Raw genomic sequence first — 15,785 nt, forward strand, 5'->3', positions numbered from 1 at the left:
AAAACAAATTCAATCAAATTCATATTCATTTAAAGCTTAATCAAAAGAAAATCAATCAATCAACAAATTCTAGAGCAAGGAATGTAATCTCAATAAAAATTCAAGAAACTAGAAAGAATTGCATTAAAAGTAAATCAAGGGAAAGAAATTTTACAAACTTTCATTGAATTGAAGAAGGAATTTCAAGATCCAATTGAAATCTAAGATCAAATTCAAGTACAAACAAGTAAATCTTAAGCTTCTCTCTCTACTATTTTTGGAAAATTATCTCTCTAAAGTACAAAAGTTCCGTCCTCATAAAAAAGAAATTCAAAACTATAAATAGAAAAATCGAGCGAAGAAGGCCGCACAGGGCCGTGCGCACGCACCCACCAGCCGCGCGCGCGCACAGCTGGGTCTGCGCGCACGCACCCTTGTGCCGCGCGCGCACCCACTGTGTGGTGCACGAGGCCTTGGCTCCTTCGCTTTGCTTGATCAAACTCCACACTCCCGAGCATCCCCATCATCATAGCACTCGAGATGATGCCCGCGAGGAAGGCAGCCCCAAAATGAGCAAATTGACTTGATTATTCACCTACAAAACATAAATAAAACAAAGAGAGAAAGCATAACAAAATAAAACTAAAACTAAAACTATGAATTATCAACTAAAAATATGAAAAACTTGTAAAAACTAATCGAGAACCAAAGTGGATTATAAAAATGGAAAATCAAATAAAACTAAGAAAATTATATGAAAATGATGAAAGGAAATAAAGAAAATGAACCTAAATCTCATTCTTTTGAGCGCCATAAACGACGCTCATCAAATTCCCCCAAGCTAAAATTTTTCTCGTCCTTGAGCAAAAAAAAATCAAACCCAAGGGAAAATGATAACACTATTCAAGCAAAGAAAGAAACAAGAAAACTAGAGAAGATGAGGATATACACTAACTCACTTTCGTAGGAATCACGGTCAATTTTAGCAACTAAAGACAAGCCATTTAAACCCCTAGATCGCCCTAGAGGACGAGTGATGCTCTCGTAAAGGTTTCCAAAGAGGTTAACCTATAACTCTTTTTATTAAAAGGGAGGCAAAGCATAAGAAAAGAAAAGAGAAAGTTTAAAACCTTGAAAAGAAAAGAAATGCTTATACAATGGACATTTGCACATGATCAAAGCACGAAGGATATCAAACTTTCTAAAACAACAATGGTAAGCACGTTTTAAGATATCAAGGGTTGATTGAAACAGAGGGCATGCTAAGCATAGAGAACTAATGAGGCGCAATCCACTTTCATCCCAACCAATCTAACCGCGTTCTCCCTAATGGCTTCAAATCTTCCCTTAGTAAGCGTCTCTATGCTTCCTTGAAGGAACTGAAAAAGAATAGAATTTGAGGGTTCTCGGCATCTTGACCTTGCATCCCTTTTCCTTAGGCTTTAACTCATAATGCCCTCCCTCGGTATATGACTCAACCACTAGGTCGAAAGGACTTTCCCAAAGGTTGTAACGTAAGGGCAAAAGGTTAGGGGTAGGCTTAAAATTTAGAATTTGGTGGTACACCTAGGTTATGAAGCAAAGATCGGCCAAACCTCGACACCAAAACCAAGAAGTCACCAAACAAAAACAAACTAATACCCCCAAGCTTATTCAAAGCTATATCCTCAAGCATATATACAAAAAGCGTAAACGCTTCTCCCCCAAGCTAAATGGAAGCATTGTCCTCAATGCTTGAAAAGGGAAAAGAATCACATCAAACTGTTTTGTGAATTTTCTCATTTTCACATTTTTTCTCTCCTTTTTTTTTTTTTTTTTTTTTTTTTTTTTTTTTTGTAATTTTCATTTTATCAAGGCAATTTTCCTCGCCTCTTTTAACTTTGGACGGCTTTTTCGATTTTTCATTTATTATGTCTTTGCCTTTTTTTTAACTTTGGACGGCTTTTTCGATTTATTCATTTGCCATTATTCACAATATATACAAAAGAAGAGCTTGCTTACAAATAAAACCAATATCCAACCATTTAGACCACAAACTCCAAAAACATGACCATTTGCTTCACAAAAACCAAAAATGGAACAAAAATAAACAAAAGGCTCAAAGTTCTAAAGATGTGGCTTGAAAAGAAGGGGAAAGGCTCAAATGGTTAGAAAGATGGAAAATGTAAACCCAATGAACTAAAAAGAAAGAAGAAAATCCTAGAAATGAAAAATTACCACCCCGAAAAATTGCCTTTGTCCTTCCTAGTTGGTTCGGTCTCGTGTTTGAGAATTATGAGTCAAGATTCAAGATTAGGTATGCAAAGGTTAAGGATCCACACCGCACAATCAAAAATGATGAAGGCTTGAAAAAGAAAAATCCTCACACGGTTGTAGCAAAAACTTACTAAAGTTGTCAAATCCACCAAAGGAAGCAACTCCGTCTTACCACAAACCAAAAGAATCCGACTTCAAGGCCCCAAAAGGTCTAAACCTCTACCTTAGCATACCCTATCCTAGAGTCAACCAAAGACAATCTCAAACCGTGCAAACTATTGTATTTAGGAAGAAAAATAGCCAATGTGCAAGTTCAAGTGGTACTAAGTCCAAAGTAAAAGCAAAAAGATGAAGAAAGAAAAGAAATGCCTCAAAAACATTTTATTCATATTTACAAAAACAAGTTTTGTTTTATTTTTTTCGTTTTGTTTTATATATTTTTTTAAAGGAAAGAAAAGGACTAAAAACAAAATAATGAGAGTAAGGGATAGAAAGAAAAGAAAAGAATAAGAAAAAGAGAAAAGGAAAACATGAAGGAAAAAGAAAACCAAAAGAAAAAGAAAAAAAAGAAAAGGGAAATGAAGTGAAAAATAGAAAAGTAAAGGAGAAGTAGAAAGTAACAAGGAAGTAATGCTAACACACATAAATCCCAATCAACAAACAAGTGAACATTCGGCCACAACGCCCATGCTCCCAAACACACTAGGGTGTTAAAAAGCAAACGTCCTCGAACCGTTCAACTTCTCCTAAGTCTAAACCTAAACTAAGCATCCAAGAGAAGAAAATAAAAAGAAAAACAGAAGGATCTCACCAGGTGTCGAAGCTATGCTTCATTAAACAAAGTGAAAGAGCACCTTTGTGAAGCATCAATATCTAAAGCATAAGCGACGAAACAAAGTGAGAAAGAATATAGACTATATACAAAGAAGATTGTTAGTAACTTCATTACAAAAGAAAAGAATAATATAAAAGATAAAATGTATGAAAATAAACGGATGGGAACCATCTATAAGAAGCAAATAAATTCATGAGCAATTCATTTACAATTATCATTGTTCAAGAATATTCAAGAGAAATTTCACTAAAATCAAGCACAAATATTATTCAATCAAAAATGAAACAAGAAATGGTCACACATGAACAATGCCATGAATATTGAGACATAAGCTTGAAGCAACTATTCATGAATTAAAGGCAAAATTAGACACAAGAGACCAAATCATGAATCATTATGAGCAAATTAATCCCAAGACATTGAATTATAAAAGAAATGAAACTATCATATAGAATACCCATGAGAGAGAAAATGACAAACAATGGTGAATCAAGGAATCAAGCAAGGTATACAAATTCATCATGAAAAAGCTTCAATTGAACATCCAATAACATCATTCAACACAAATTACAAGTTAAAAGAACCAACAATGGAGTTCTACCATGAAAGCAAAAACAAGAGTTTCAAGCTTCAAAAATGAGGAAGAAGATGACTAGAAAGTGAGAAATTATACCTCAATGAAGCTTTGAATTACTTGCAAATTGCACAATTGATGAATATAGAAAAAATTAGAACACCCAAAGTTAAGATTCAAGCACCAAAACAAATCCTCAATAATTTGAATTAGCCCCAACTTTTCGTAAATAGAATCGAAAATTTCAAATTTTTTTTTGTGTTGTTTTTGAAAGATTTGAGATGAGGTTAATGTAATTTGTGATAAATTGATAATAAAAAAGGGTGAATAAGCTTGAGTTTTCAAAGAGATTTAGGGGTTTTGAAGGCAATGTAGGAGTAGAAGAATGAAGGGGAGGTCGAGGAGAGAGAATGGGGTGAATAAAGGGGGTGAACTAGGGAGAAAGGGCACGAAACAGGGGGGGCTGCTGTCGATGGTGCGTGCGCACAGAGGGGTTGGTGCGTGCACACCAGCGACGACAAGGGGGAGGCTTTGCTGCGAGTTCGGGGCTGCAACATTGGCCAAAAACGCTGCCTACCTGGTGCGTGCGCGCAGCCAGGAGGTGCTGCGCACCAGGTAGGGGCTGGGGGGGCTGATTCTCGCTTGAGACGCACCAAAAGCAGGCCAAAAAAAATCTGACCCTCTTGGTGCGTGCGCAGGGATGTTGGTGTGTGCGCACCAAGGGGGTTCAAAAATCGCCATATTTCAATAACATGAGCTAAGATATCTGACTCCTTTGGTGCGCACGCGCAACACATGATGCGTGCGCACCAAGCAAGAAAATTTCGGCCATGAAAATACTCTCGTGTTTGCATTAACGAGATAGTTGAAAACTCACTCGAAAAAGAATAGAAAATTAATGAAAATGCAAACACGAGAGCATAAAACCCCAACAAGCTTCTTCACCTAAGCTTAACCAAACCTCGAGAAACCTTGAATTAACACCGAAATTGTTCGAAATTTTCATTGATCCAATCTCATGGCACCTAAAATCAAGAAAACAAAGAAGAATAAGATAAATTCTCAAAAATAAAAGAGATATAGAAAAATGAAAAATCAAAAGAAAAGGGTTAGAAAACCGGGTTGCCTCCCGGGAAGCGCTTGTTTAACGTCATTAGCTCGACCCTTCTTCCAAATCATGGAGGGTCAAAGAAAACCACCTTATTCAAAGTGGTAGAGGGGACAAACTCTTCCTCAATTCTTAGCAACTTTACATCGTTGCTTGATGAACTCTCACTTGATAAAACTTCTGAAACAAGCTTAAGTTGCTTCGAATTCATTTTCTTCTTTCTAAAAGCTTTCTTTTTCTTCTTTGTCTTCTTACTCCTTCTAGTGGACGACTTCTCACCATCAACACACTTGGAGTCAACCTCGTCTTCTTGAGGGTAGAGCTCAAACCATAGAGGAATATCAATCACTTCCTCATCCTTAAGCTTCAAAGGCACCTTGTTCTCTTCACTAACCTTCTGGCATTCAACACTCAAAGGCACATCATCAAAAACCTCAAGAACTTTGTTAGTAGAAGAAACAATCATACAAACATTATCATTGGGTTGCGGGGAATTTACACACATAATTCCATTCACAAGAGACAAAGATTCATGCATCAACTTAAGATCAAGACTAGCCTTATCGTTACCACTCTCAAAGTAATAAGACCTCCTTTCACATCTATCAAAGCTCCCGAAGTAGCTAAGAAAGGTCTCCCAAGAATGATAGGTATGTTATCATCTTCCGCTATCTCTAGCACAATAAAATCAACCGAAATGGTGAACTCTCCTATCTTGAGGGGAACATCTTCAACTCTTCCCTTTGGAAACTTAATAGATCGATCGGCTAATTGCAAAGTCATGTTAGTTGGAAGAAGCTCACCTAGCTTCAGCTACCTAAAGACCGAATAAGGCATGATACTCACACTAGCACCAAGATCACAAAGAGCATTTTGGAACAACTTTCCTTTGATTTTGGAAGGAATGGAGAAATTACCCGGATCTTTCATTTTCTTGGGTAAGTCATTATGAATAAGAGCACTACAACATTCCCCAACCTCCACCAAATCTATATCATTACACTCTCTCTTGCCACTCAAGAGTTCCTTAAGGAACTTAGAGTATCTAGGCATTAGGGTCATGGCTTCGGTAAAAGGGATTGAAAGATGAACCTCCTTAAGCATATCAAGAAATCTCCCAAATTGTTCATCAAGCTTGTTTTTCAAAAACTTTTGGGGATATGGAAGTTTGGGCTTGATCACCTCCTCTTGCACTTTTTCATCACTCTTCTTTTCCTCTTTGGTTTCTTACTCACCTTCTTTAACACATTACTCTCTTTTTCCTGACTTGAATCACTCATATTCTCCTTGTCTTGACTCCTATTAGAAACTCTCTCCTCAAGCACTTTGCCACTTCTAGTTGTGATAGAATAGACCGGTTTCTTGGGGTCAAGACCTTGAGAGGGTAGAGAAGAAGGGCTAGAATTCTCTTTCAAGGTATTGGCTAGTTGAGTGATTTGGGTCTCTAACATCTTGTTATGAGTCATCACTTCATTGAATTTCTTATCACTAACCGTCATGTAGGTGTTCAACAACTTGATTTGATTCTTAATGACTTCCTCTAAATTAGTCCTGGAAGAAGAAGAAGAAGAAGAAGAAGAAGAAGAAGAAGAAGAAGAAGAAGAAGAAGAAGAAGAAGAAGAAGAAGAAGAATGAACATAGGAATTATCATTTTGGGTCTTTGGAGCAAATCCGGGTGGGGGACCCCTTTGAGAATTATTTTGAAAATTTCCCCTATTTTGATTGTTCCAATTACCTCTACCTTGATTATGGTTACCATAACCTTGGTTATGATTAGCATAATTTTGGTTATGATTTTGGCTACTATAACCTTGGTTGTTATAGTTCCATCGGGAATTTTGGTTCCCACGGTTCCTATTACCACCACCTTGGTTGTAGTTGTCAAAATTGCCATGATTGTTGTAATTCCTATTCCATTGACCTCTTTGATTCTCAAACCTAGAATCATGATTATTTGACACATAGTTCACATGCTCATTCACATTTCGATCTTGATCATCACAAACATCCATATATGCATGAGGGCAACTAGAAACATCATGATCATACGACCCACAATCATCACAAAACAAGAATCCACTAGGCATGTTATTAGAAGAAGGAGGGGGTTGAGAATTAGAAGACATACCTCTCCCCTTAGATTGAGAGGGAAGACTTGAAACTTGGTATGTGGCACTTTCCAACTTAGCTTTGATAGCGGACATCTCCTTCCCCAAGTTTGTCATTTGTGAGGATATATTGTTGATTGCATTAAGATGATTAACCGAGTACACCGAAGAGCTACTCTTGCTAGTTGACTCTCTTTCTCCATCTTGCCAATCTCTATAATACCTCACTACGTCTTCAATTGTGTCCACCACTTCCTCTTCTGTTTTGTTTATGATAGGACCTCCGGCTCCTCCATCTAAACATGATTTTCCTTGAGGGCTAAGGCCTCCATAGAAGATTTGAATAATTTGGTAAATAGGAATTCCGTGGTGAGGACATTCTCTTTGATACTCTTTGTATCTCTCCAATGCTTCATAGAGGCTCTCACTTGGCTTTTGTTTGAAACCTTGAATCAAAGCTCTAGCCTCCGCCGTTTTCTTTTGAGGTTAGAAACGGGATAAAAATTCCTTGGTAACCTCGTCCCATGTCCTTAGAGAATTCGGCTTAAACTCCTTGTCTAGCCATTCCGAAGCACGCCCTATGAGAGAAAAGGGAAAGAGCTTGAGGCGGATGAATTCTTGGGAAACTCCGTTCACCTTGATAGTATTGCAATATTTTTCGAACTCCTTGAGATGGTTTAGTGGGCTTTCATGCTTGGCCCCACTAAATTGTCGCCTCTTTATCAAAGTGATCATTTCTGGCCTTATTTCAAAATCATTTGCCGATGTTGTAGGTGGAGCAATTCCACTCTCAAATCTATATGCACCGGGAATCCCCAATTCTTTCAATGCCACTCTCGAATTTTCTCCCATTCTAGCTTGTTCTTCTTGTTGTGGTTCTTCTTCACTTGAAATACTAGGGCTCAAAGATCGTCTAGCACCCCTCAACCTTGCAATAGTTCTCTCAATTTCCGGTTCAAATGGCACTAGTGAATGACCACGTGCTCTATGCATAAAATCTAAAAAGAAATGGTTAGTAGCACGGCTACAAGTGTAGCCTAAAAGAAAATCTTTTTGTATTTTCAATGAAAGGTGAAATAGACTCAACAACTATAACAAAGCACCAATATCATTCCCCGGCAACGACGCCATTTTGACAAGAGGAAAATGTAGGTCGTTATCTACCTCTCCCTAGAGCCAAACCTAATTTGTAAACACTCGACCAACCTAATACAAGTATATGGTAAGTGAAGGGTCGAACCCAAAGGAATGAGTAGGAACGATGCTATAGCCTATGTCAAGCTAATTCGAAGAATATAAATGGTTGTGGTTGGTAACTAAAATGTCAAGAAGCTAGACAACTCGAAGAATTCAATATGCTAGACACTAGGGATATAGGTTCCACACGCAAGCTCAATGATTATGCTAATTTATAGATCACTCAATCGATTCAACATCACAAGGGACAAACAATAATTGCAATCAAAGGAATCCAAAAACTATCTCCTATAAGCCAAGCTAGGGTTCACTATGAATGGCTAACAAGGAAAATCACAATCAAATTTAATCTATTAAAGCAACTCTCAAATCAAGGGTTCATGTCATTGAAATTTGCAATGCAATCTAGATTAATCTTATAGGTTGATCACTCCTAGTTTAATTAATCACATGCACAACTATGTCAACCAATTTAATTGCAACAATCCAATCAATTTAGTATCATTAATTAGCGAAAATCAATAATTAAGCGTGCTTCCCCTTCTCCCTAGCAACTAATCTACTCACTAATCATGGTGAAATTAAGGAATAAAACAAATTCAATCAAATTCATATTCATTTAAGGATTAATCAAAAGAAAATCAATCAATCAACAAATTCTAGAGCAAGGAATGTAATCTCAATCAAAATTCAAGAAACTAGAAAGAATTGCATTAAAATTAAATTAAGGGAAAGAAATCTTACAAACTTTCATTGAATTGAAGAAGGAATTTCAAGATCTAATTGAAATCTAAGATCAAATTCAAGTACAAATAAGTAAATCTTAAGCATCTCTCTCTACTTTCTCTCTCTACTATTTCTGGAAAATTATCTCTCTAAAGTACAAAAGTTCCGTCCTCATAAAAAAGAAAGTCAAAAGCTATAAATAGAAAAATCAAGCGAAGGAGGCTGCACAAGGCCGTGCGCACGCACTCACCAGCCGCGCGCGCGCACACACCCTTGTGCCGCGTACGCGCACCCCTGTGTGGTGCACGAGGCCTTGGCTCCTTCGCTTTGCTTGATCAAACTCCGCGCTCCTCAGCATCCCCATCATCAATGCACTTGAGATGATGCGCGCAAGCAAGGCAACCCCAAAATGAGAAAATTAACTTGATTATTCACCTACAAAACACAAATAAAAGTAAGAGAGAAAGCATAACAAAATAAAACTAAAACTAAAACTATGAATTATTAACTAAAAATATGAAAAACTCGTAAAGACTAATCGAGAATCAACGTGAATTATAAAAATGGAAAATCAAATAAAACAAAGAAAATTATATGAAAATGATGAAAGAAAATAAAGAAAATGAACCTAAATCTTATTCTTTTGAGCGCCAAAAACGACGCTCATTAGGTGCACTTATTCGAAGCCGTTAGCGAACGCACGAAGCCTCGAGAAGAACCGAAGGAACCTAGAGGAGCGCGGGCGCGTAGCCCTGCTGCGCAGGCGCGCCGCTCTGGGTCCCTGTTTTTGCTCGGTTTCGTTCGCACCTCTAATAAATACCTACTTGTAACCCGAAAAAGAGAAGCAATTAGAGATAATCTTTGATCATAATTTTAGCTTAGTTGAGAGCTTCTCTTTCTAGTTTTAGGGTTAGTTTAGGAGTAGATTTAGAGAGAGAAAGTGAGGAATTTCAATGGTGATTGAGAGATTGAAGATTCAATGGTGACAATTGTGTTGAAGATCTTCGCTATTATCAATGAGCATTTCTAACTCTATCTCATTTTATTGCTTTGTTTAATATTAAAGTTTGTTTGGATTGATTTTGATGTTTGATGTTTGATTAGTGTAATTGTTCTTCATATATTGTTGATTCTTGATTTCTTTAGTTGTTAATTGATTAGATGATTGTAGGGAATATTTCAAGCATCCCACACTTGAGCCCCACTGTGATCATACACTTAAGCATGGTGGCGTCCAAAGGGAAGAAAGCTAGAGTAAAAGTAATGCCAACAGGTTTTAGGAACTTGTAAACCGTTTACAGGGTGAAGGTTACACCCCTTAACGATCCAGGAGATCGTTAACTCTAATATGCCAGGAACCATGACTAGAAGTTCGGGGATGAAGGTACAAATCCAATCTGAAAGAGATTGAACCTGCCCTAAAAATAGGCCTCTACTTTATTCTTCTCGTATTCATGTGCGCTTTCTGACTAACATACAATCAATAGGTTAACCCTAAACCTGTTTAATCTATGTTGGTTGAATATTAATGCACAAGCAAATCTATTATTGGCGATCACTTGAATTATAATCATATTAGCCTAAACAAGATTATTAATTATCTTATTAAGCGTGATTACAAGTACGAATTCCCTTTGTTGAGCAATTAGGTTTTGATGATTATAAACTAATGATGATTATCTATCTAACGTGTATGTTAAGTTGTGCATAGAAAGAGCAAGTTATGCTTGGAACAGGATACAAGGAACCTGAGTAATGACAGGTATATATGTAAGGAACTTGAGCAATATAGGATAAGCAATAGAGGAACAAGAACAACGATAAGTGTTATGGTTGATAAGCATGATGATGGCTAAGGAACCATGAAGGTAACTATGTAAACATGTGTTTGCATATGTTAGCTTCATAAGGTAAGTATCCTATACATATATAGGTCATGTATGTGTAGGAGTCTTTTAATTTAGTTTAGTTTTCTTTATTGTTTTTATAAATGAAAAAACTAACCTTATGAGTTACTTTGTTATCCTCAGAAGTTTGCTCAGTTTGTCATCATTAAAAAGGGGCAACTTGTTGACCCTTATGAGGTTTTGATGATGATGTTAAGAATTGAGCAAACTTCCATTTAATAAGGATTTTCTAGTGTTGTGATGTTGGCAGGTTCAGTAAGCGTAGAGGGCTGAAGTAGGAACTGGAACAAAGGAACTTTGGAAGATCCATGAGGACAAGTAAAGAACAGAAGAAGAGTTCCAGCAATGGAACTTCCCGAAGTTTCTCAACAGGAACTTCAAAACGGGTGTAACGACCTGGTTCTGGTGTAATGCTGGGGCAAACCCTAAGATCCAGAATATATCAAGACTACAGGATTCCAGAACAAGAGTTTCAGAGAAGCAACATGAAGACAGAGAAATAGAAGTATATTGCTCTAGGATTCATGTAAGTATGTTGGACATAAAAGTCGGTCTGGAACAAGTCTATATGGAACCAAGGTGAACTCCAAACAGTTAATGAAATTAGAGTGACTGACTTGTCAGGAACTCAGAGACTGTCAGAGTTCAGGAACCTAATAGGAACTTAAGTATGCACGTCGTTAAAAGTCGGTTTTAATGATATATATATTTACTTAATACGTGCATATCTTTTAGGGATTTGGTTTTACTGAATAAAGATATTTATCTTCTAATAAATCCCTTTTGGAAAAAGATAAATTTTGTTTAAAAAGTATTTTTAAACTAAAAGATAAGATTGGAATAAAAGCTGATTTTATGCTAAGTTATCTTATTATTATTGACAGATTTTATTCTGAACAAAAAGATATATTTTCGGAAAACTTGTTTTTAGAAAATATCTTTTAAACTTATCTTTTCAGAAAATCTATCTTTTTCAAGATGAAATGAATATTTCGAGTGTACTATAAATATGCTCATAAGTATTCATTCAAAGTTGAGGCTGACGAAGCGTAGTGGTCGTGCTTAATGGTTTTATCCTTCACCACGAAGCTAAGTCAGTTCTCCTGGTCAAAGTTCCTATCAGGTTTTGGTTACAGTACGTCCAGTGAGTTCCAGACAGGTCTCGAGTGTCCAATATATTAGTTTTATCTCTTTATTCATAGATATGTATTTAGGGATATTCAATGAGATCTTGTAATGGAAAAAGGGTTTTGAGTGTTTTGTATTTTGGGGTGAGATTGTGAATTCTCTTAAATTCACGCAAGTGATGAGTTTGAAATCTCGTAAAATTCGAGTGGTAGCTGTGAGTGCACAGTGAGTGAAAGGAACCTGAGAAGTGTCTTGGGTCACCTAGGAAGTGTCCTGGGTAAGGGGAGAAAAAGGGTCCTGAGAAGTGTCTTAGGTCTGGTAGGAAGTGTCCTATCATAGAGTCAAGTGTCCGTGGTGGAACTTGCAAAGCAAAGGTCTGTGTAATAGGTTGTACTAGGAGAGTTGCCTATTATAGTGGAATTTGTTTATAAGTCCCAATAGGGCCGAGGTTTTACTTCCAGTTAGGCACTGGATGGTTTCCTCGTAAAACTTGCTGTGTGCTTTAAGTTCCTTTACGTTTCAATTGTTTATTTCCGCATAAGTTCCGCGATTGGAACCTACTACCATTCACCCCCCCTCTTGTAGTAGTTCATCTAAACTAACAATTGGTATCAGAGCAGGTGCTCTTGATAAACCGGGCAACCCCGAGGAGCGAGCAAGTTCCAGGCTAGGATGGATATCTACAAGGAATGCAACGAATGGAACTCAACCCTAGAACGTACCCAATACCACGTGAAGACCAAAGTCTGCTTGTGAAGCAGAAGTGATTCAAAGATGAACATCTTTGAGAAATAGTTCAAGGAACGTATTGTGTAGAATTATGCATATTTGGTCTCTTGGAACCTGGATTACTACTGAATGGAAACTTAATTCTTTGGGCAAGGTAATGAACGTATATTTTGAATATTTGCCAAAGAATGACCTTATCATGTGTATGTGTCATTCTGAATATTTATTATGTAGACACATGATGTTTATTGTTAGTAAAGATAGTTGGTTTAACCGTAGTTGTTTTAATTATGGATTATTGACGTTAACTACTAACATGAAGGTACCCAATATATATTGGGTAACCAAAGCCAAAAGATGACTGATTTTGCAGGCTATATGAGTGGAGACAACTTATTAATAACGATGATCTTTGGTTGTTTGTATATAAGGAATTATGTGCAAGTTCCTCTCACTAGAAAGCCTTTATAAGAGGGTTATAGTAGGTGAAGCGACAATATGGATAAGTGTGTAAGTCACCTATACATCTCTCTGTAAATATTGGTCATGTGCTTTTGGTATGTATTAATCCTTCACAAATTCCTATTGAAATTCAATTCCCTATTCTTATGAAGGTTATTTGTGAATGGATAAAAAGAGAAGTTGTTTTGATGTTTATAATGTATATCATGACAAACTAACTTCTCTTCTAGTTTTGTGCAAGTTATTAATGATTGTTTTGTAGGTTTGTCCATTGAGACAAATTGGTGCATAAAAGTTTGTTCCATTAGGAGCTCAGTGCTTCAATTGGTTGGAACTTGGTGAACTTGAAATGATAGAACGAATTAGGGATACAGGAATAACAAAACTTCTATATCAAGGTGCTATAGGAGTTAGCGTATACGTTCCTGTAAAGATTCTGGTTCAAGTTCCAGTTAAGTTCTTAGTATTCAAAGTTCCTTGGAACAAAGCATTAATTCCTGTAGCAGACTCTTATGAAGGATGATGAGTTAAGATGATTATCTTTGACTGCGTGTTGGAGATTCATCATTTCGTTGATGGAACGACATCTAAAAGGGAGTACTCTTACAGGAACTTTATGTTTCAACACTTTTATGCTTTAGGTTTTTTCTATCTCTTTTGACTAACCTACTGACATTTTAAAGGCACAAAGGAATCTCTTGGGTTGTGAACTTTCAGGTTATATCTTTTGAATGATAATATGAGGGACTTTGACAAGGTGTTGAAGAATTTGAGATTAAATCAACACGTTCCTCTACCCAAGATACAATGGTCTAAAGGACCAGAAGACATGTTCCAACTTTATGTCAAAAGGAACATGGAAGAGTTGAAGGTTTATAATAGGAGGGAACTCGCATTATCTCGACAGCGAGGTTCCAAAAGAGATGATGATAGCCAAATCAAGGTATCTCTTACTATAAACCTACAATGGAAGAACTTTGACTTATAATACTAACACGAAAGGTAAAATTTCTACATAACAGGAAGTTAGTAAGTCAAGTTCCTATCCCATTGTGAATATTTTTCTCGTCGAGTTTTTAATGCACATTCTGGTTTTCAATTGCTTGTAACTCTATTTGTTTCATGGCTTCAAGATGACATCATCAATAAAGAGTGGAAATGTCACATATGAAGGGAATCAAAAAGGGAACACATCATTTGTGGATCTCAAGGTGATTCCTAACAACAACCTGACATTTCTAGGTTTTATTGAAGATGAGATACTTCTATGCTTCAAACTGTGAACATGTAAATCTTTTCATGCTTGATAAACCTAGTAGGAACTCGATAATAGGTATATGTATATGTAAGTTCCAAACAGGTTAAGATCGAAAAGCATGAGAATCAAACACATGTTACATTCTCTTTCAACATCAGGTAGATGGTAAGCAACACTAATCCATTGGATCTTAGTGATATGGATATGTTTACCATGTGATATGTAGAGACTAATTGAAAGAGATGTCTTGTTTATAAGTAATGAAAGCAAATGTGCACTTGGTTACTTTTCTTAATAGAAGAGACGATGAATTGTTTGAAAGTCTTTTCTATCACAGGGTAAGTGGCTAAGTGTTCATCATCTATGAGGTTATAGATCTAACAACGGAACCTAGTTCCAGTCATGTTTAGTGTTTGTTGCAGGAACACAGATTGATAACAAGTTTTCAATTTTGAATCATGAAAGACAAGAAGAGAACAAAGTTATATACTAATGGTCTTTGCAGGTTCTTTGGAATAGTTTTCAATGCCTCTTGCTACATCATCAACACTGAAGCAATAGATCTTTGATTAACAAGACACCCTATGTTCCACTTAGGGATGTTTGATGATAGAAGTGCCAAGGCGATTTATCCATAAACGCCGAGAACAGCAAAACATAAAGAGTTTACCCTATCTTATTTAATGTGCAATAAGTGAACATATTTTGAGACTAACATGTTTGTTCCCATCAGACAGGTGATAAAAGGTGAACTCGCAAGTTCTTGAAGAACTATCTGAGTTCCTAGTAAAGAAATATGTCACTAAGAATAACAGCAAGGGATAGCTACATATGTTGAGGAACTTCGAGATGTTAAGTTCCAACTCATGCAGCAAAGTTCAAAGAACTCAATACAAGAAAGCAAGTTCCAACGAAGTTCCAGAGCTGAGATAATATTTGTTCCGACCAGCAATATCTCAACAAACTATGAAACTAAAGTGTCTTTCATGCATATGTAACCAAAGGGAAAACCTCAACAACCAAGGATCAGAGAAGAGCTCGAGATATCAACTGAAAAAGATGGACTTCATAACTCATAGTTGTATAAAAGATAAGTTTGTTTTTAAGGTTGATGTAAACATATAATTGGTTGTTATCAGGTTAGATGTGCAGCAGGAACTTAATAAGCTTAAAAGGAAGAGGATGCATGTCACATCCTGAACCTATTCTAGAACACCTAAAAAGGGTCGGAGATTAAAAAGGGTGTTCTGGAAAATGCTTATTGAGTAAGGCACGTGGATGGAACAAGGCCAGGTTGGTTCTTAAAAGAAACAACCAATACAAAGGTATGTATTGTCTTTAAGGAACTTGTTGCGTGTGTAGCTAGACTTGAAGCAAATTGAATAATATTTGTTCTTGCTGTTTATATGGGATTAGAGTTGTACCACATAGATTTCCTGTATGTCTTGATATGAATTTTTGTAGACGTCTATGTGGAACATACTCTAGGATAGAATGCTATCCAAGTTCCTTCTTGAA

The 15,785-nt window shown here is 36.6% G+C and overlaps 1 non-coding gene across 1 annotated transcript; it reads left to right on the plus strand.

Annotated features, from left to right (window-relative positions):
- The first annotated feature begins 7,221 nt into the window (after window positions 1-7,221).
- LOC145573364 (small nucleolar RNA R71) lies at window positions 7,222-7,327 on the plus strand. Its single transcript, XR_014097409.1, has one exon. It is a non-coding gene; the product is annotated as a small nucleolar RNA R71 (small nucleolar RNA).
- Window positions 7,328-15,785: the final 8,458 nt, after the last annotated feature.

This window comes from Chenopodium album, chromosome 12 (assembly GCF_948465745.1).
Source record: "Chenopodium album chromosome 12, dcCheAlbu1.1, whole genome shotgun sequence".
NCBI classification, from domain to species: domain Eukaryota; kingdom Viridiplantae; phylum Streptophyta; class Magnoliopsida; order Caryophyllales; family Amaranthaceae; genus Chenopodium; species Chenopodium album.